This window comes from Lampris incognitus, chromosome 15 (assembly GCF_029633865.1).
Source record: "Lampris incognitus isolate fLamInc1 chromosome 15, fLamInc1.hap2, whole genome shotgun sequence".
NCBI lineage: Eukaryota > Metazoa > Chordata > Actinopteri > Lampriformes > Lampridae > Lampris > Lampris incognitus.
The window spans coordinates 12,744,235-12,749,479 of record NC_079225.1 but is presented as its reverse complement, the minus strand read 5'-3'; positions in this window follow the sequence as shown (position 1 = coordinate 12,749,479).

Sequence of the window (5,245 nt, the reverse complement as noted above, 5' to 3'; positions counted from 1 at the left end):
CAAACTGGTGCACACACACACACACACACACACACACACACACACACACACACACACACACACACAGCACAAGTTGGAGTGGGTCATAACCAGTGAGAAGGCGATATTATTGTTCTCTTCATTTGTAATACGGGAACTTTATATATGGAAAACCCTTTGCATTTTTCCTACCTCTATTCAGAATAGAAATAGAAAGGTGGCACCGAGAAGCTATTACTGTACCATAAATCTTCCAACGCACAGTGCCAAAGTCCTCACATCATCTCACTCCATGTATTTTTAATTCCCTGAGCACTCGAGCAAGAAATAAGAAGCGATGTTTGGCACAGGTAGACCATCTACTGTACAGTAATGTTATACATTCAGAGACTTTATACTATAAGAACAATACTACATTAAAGCCACTTGCCCAGCCTTACCTCCAGATCCTGAACTGACTCGTGCCTAGTGACCCTTGCTTTCCTCTTCCATGTTCACCATAGTAGAATTTATACTTCTACAATCTACCTGTCCTGCCACAGCATTGTAACACTGAGGTAATATGCTTTCTTTTTTGAGTGGGGGGCTTTTCCCTCCCCGCTCTTTTTCCCCCAGCTGTACTTGGCCAATTACCCTATTTTCCAAGCTGTCCCGGTCGCTACTCCACCCGCTCTGCCGATCCGGGGAGGGCTGCAGACTACCACATGCCTCCTCCGATACACATGGAGTCGCCAGCCGCTTCTTTTCACCTGACAGTGAGGAGTTTCACCAGGGGGACGTAGCGCTTGAGAGGATCACGCTGTTCCCCCCAGTTCCCCCTTCCCTTCTGAACAGCCGCCCTGACTGACCAGAGGAGGCGCTAGTGCAGCGACCAGGACACATGCCCACATCCGGCTTCCCACCTGCGGACACGGCCAATTGTGTCTGTAGGGACGCCCGACCAACCAAGGTATCGAATCCCTGTGTTACCAAGGTAACGCAGGGATTCGAACCGGTGAGCCCCGTGTTGGTAGGCAACGGAATAGACTGCTATGCTACCCGGACGCCCATTAACATGCTTTCTAAGCTGTTGTAAAATGAAAGGAAATATGCTTTTTTTAAGAATATAAAGACCATATTTCCCAATGAATACATTGCTGTCTTATGCCATGTCTCTTCCAATAGCGGAAATGGGAACTTAATGAAGTTTTCCACACAATTCCTCTCGGGAGTCGAGCAAATTCATGGGTGGAGGTAATTCAGTTTATCCGGCAGCTTAGAGAACGTTTGTACATCAGTGGCACTCCGCTAGCATTACATCACATAGTATAATGATGTTGTCACTGAGGTCCTGTGTAGCTGTCGATGCTAACGCAGCCATGGGAGAAAAGGGCTTGATGTCCACTGCCCCCCCTCCCCCCATACAGAAGAATCTATATAATCATTGTCCTAACTAGTTACGCTTGATATTTGTGTCCAACCTAGCAAATTTTATATCACATGTCATGTAGTTTCATGCAAATGCTGGAGTTGATGTGTCAAGTCCAAGTGAGGCCAGGGAGTTAAATGGCCACACAGGCAGCCCAACACACTAGCTAGCTAGTGTAAGCATGACACTAGCTAGCTGGCGTAAGCATGACTCCTCTCCTCCATTGGGGCCTCGGGGCTATACTGGACAGTAATGGTTCAGATGACAAACTGACCATACGGTAGAGGTGGAGGGGGGACAAAAATATGGGTGTCAGCCAGACAGGAAGTCTAGAGTAGCATACACACACACACACACATGCACACAGTAATACATTTATGCACTCGTATACTTCATTCATACACAAATCCTGCACATGAGTGATGAATATGAGAGCTGTGTGACACTTATGAATACATTCAACTGCAAAAAGCATTTCCTGTATCTATCTGTCTTTCTCTCTCTCTGTCTCTTTCACACACACACACACAGACACACATGCACACACACACACGTGAACACACATTACCATTCTCAGTTGCTCCTATACAACAGGATGGGTTAAATGCAGAGAAGAAATTCGTTGTAAGAACACAATGACAAAATAAAGTGCCTTTCTTTCTTTCTCACTTATTTAACAACATACCATACTGTAAAGAGAGATTTCAAAAGAGAGCAGTGATAAAGAAAACAGTGATAGTTAACACACACGCACCGGGGGCGTGCGGTAGTGTAGCAGTCTATTCCGTTGCCTACCAACACGGGGATCGCCGGTTCGAATCCCACTGTTACCTCCCGCTTGGTCGGGAGTCCCTACAGACACAACTGGCTGTGTCTGCGGGTGGGAAGCCGGATGTGGGTATGTGTCCTGGTCGCTGCACTAGCACCTCCTCTGATCAGTCGGGGCAACTATTCAGGGGGGAGGGGGAACTGTGGGGGAATAGTGTAATCCTCCCACGCACTACGTCCCCCTGGTGAAACTCCTCACTGTCAGGTGAAAAGAAGCGGCTGGTGACTCCACATGTATCGGAGGAGGCATGGGGTAGTCTTCAGCCCTCCCCGGATCGGCAGAGGGGGTGGAGCAGCGACCGGGATGGCTCAGAAGAGTGGGGTAATTGGCCGGATACAATTGGGGAGAAAAAGAGGGGGAACCCCACCCCCCCAAAAAAAAGCTTATGCTCGAGACCGAGTTTTCAGAAGTCCCATAGCCCCAGCAGGAGCCACGAATAGCACGTCAGCCCAGCGTCTGCTGTGTGCCTCCGGTCCAAACAGAGGTGCTGACTGGAAACAGGGCTCCAGCACAGCTCGGCTAGCTGCCCCGCATAGTCTCCATGCCTTGCACCTCCAGCCACTGTTGAATCTTGGGGTCTTTTTATAAACCATAGGTGCTATTGAATGACAAACGGGCTCGTGGGGAGGCGCAGAATTACTTGCTGTTTTTAATGTCGCCAGTAGGAGCTAATTATGGCTGTCCAAACAAGGAGGACGCTCCCGGTGTCTGATGTCCCCTGTGTCTACAGTGGTATGGATGGAGCTGGCTGCCAAAGCCGGAGAAATCACATGCCTGTGAAATAAAGCATTAACGAATAAATATTGATGTAGGGGAGGGGTTTAAGGTCCAAACTGTCTGTGACAGCGGGCCCCTCTTAACTACAGCCTGCAACACCCCCCCTCCCCCCACCATGCCATCATCATTACAACTGCTCTCCAGGCCTGTGTCCATGTAGGGGGTGTGTACGTATGGAAACGCCAGAACACAGGGGTAGAAAGCTGCCTAGAGACGGGTAGATCAGTAGAGTCCAGCGGTTGATGGGAGCCGTGTGATGTTGTTTAGTTCAGAAGAAGTACGCTGTGTATGTTTACAGTACACGTGTCGCTTGGTGTGGACTCCAACTCCATTATGAAGTATTTCATTCTCAGATGCCATTGTTAAAAGGTAATTGGTGGATTTCTTCCATGTTACTCTAACTGATACCCGGTAGTAGCCTTCATGTTACTTCATTATCTGCAGCGCTGCTGTTTCTGTTAACGGGGATTACTGGGATGAGCCGCTTTGACGTGCTAGAACAACACAAACCCCCTCGTGTCCCCCTCTCACACACAACGGACCCAGTGCTACCTGGCTGATCGTCTGGGCCGGGTTCGACACGTCCCGTCCAAATACATGCCGTCAAACCCGAGCTGCGAGGTTGATGTTCCTGTGACTCTGGATCACAGCAAAGCCATGAATCACCTCTACTGCTGCTGGACCGCCGGGTTCGATCGCTCGCCCGAATCTCTACTGCTGCTGGACCGCCAGGTTCGATAGCTCCCCTGAACCTCTACTGCTGCTGGACCGCCGGGTTCGATAACTCCCCCGAACCTCTACTGCTGCTGGACCGCCAGGTTCGATAGCTCCCCTGAACCTCTACTGCTGCTGGACCGCCGGGTTCGATAACTCCCCCGAACCTCTACTGCTGCTGGACCGCCGGGTTCGATCGCTCACCCGAACCTCTACTGCTGCTGGACCGCTGGGTTCGATAGCTCCCCTGAACTTGTACTGCTGCTGGACCGCCGGGTTCGACAGCTCCCCCGAACCTCTGCTGCTGCTGGACCGCCGGGTTCGATCGCTCCCCCGAACCTCTACTGCTGCTGGACCGCCGGGTTCGATCGCTCCCCCGAAGTAAACTGCTGAAATTCATCCTTTCATCCGTCTTCCTCCGTAGCCTCATGGTAGCCCACCTTGTCGAAAGTGTAGTTGTTAATGTAACAACTGCAGCTACATTTAAAAGTGGGTTGGTAATAACTCCAAACTTTGCAGTTAGAAAAAAAGAAACCTCAATAATGAATTAATATTTCAGAATTTTAATAACAAATTAGTGGAGACAGAGGCTGTTATTAGAATGAATAACAAATTAGTGGAGACAGAGGCTGTTATTAGAATGAATAACAAATTAGTGGAGATAGACTCTGTTGTTGTGTGTGTGTCCAAAGCATAAGGCACACAAATGCAAAATGTGATTATTTTTTTCTGAAGTTTTTTGTTTTGGTCTGGAATTCTTACAATGTCTGAAGCAGAGCAAATACAACGACGGGCAGGAGCTCTTTTGACAGGAATCACACTTGGAGCAAGGACACACAGCGCTTCATTTTTGTGCTGTTGCAGCCCCAACGGAGCTGCAAACACAGTCCGCTTGGTAATGTCTCCACCGCCAGTGGCATTTTTCTCGCCTGCGTCCATTTTGTAGTTTCGTGGCTCAGGATTGCTAAATGCTGCAGCCGGGGGGCGTGTTGATGCGAATCCGCTTGTGTAGGGCAATTTTGGCTTGCATTTTGGTGCTTACGACTTCCAGACCACTTCCAAAGCCATGACTTCCAGACCACTTCCAAAGCCACGACTTCCAGACCACTTCCAAAGCCGCGGACACACTGGCTGCATTATTGTATTGTATGTAATGCAACTGATGTCAGTAAAAGCTGAGGGGAAACGTTTATAGGAGTTGCTGGTGGAGTCCTTCTGATGAGGGCTGTTTTGTTACATATATCTGAAAGTTACTGCATAAGAATTCTGTTTTGTTAACTATATCTAAGTTACAACTGAAAGCTCTTATTTTTGCCCCAAAGAGTGAATAAATGCTATAATGCAATTTAAAATGCAGTTTCTACTGTTTCTATCAAATTGCAACCCCCCTCCCCCAAGATCAGGTGGAGGGGTCCTCAGGGTAGATCAAAAATACGCAGGGGGGTCCAGGACCCCAAAAAGGTTGAGAACCACTGGGCTAGTGTAACCGGGTGTTTTCTTGCCCGGTGCGGGATTCGACACGAAGTGTACTGCACCAC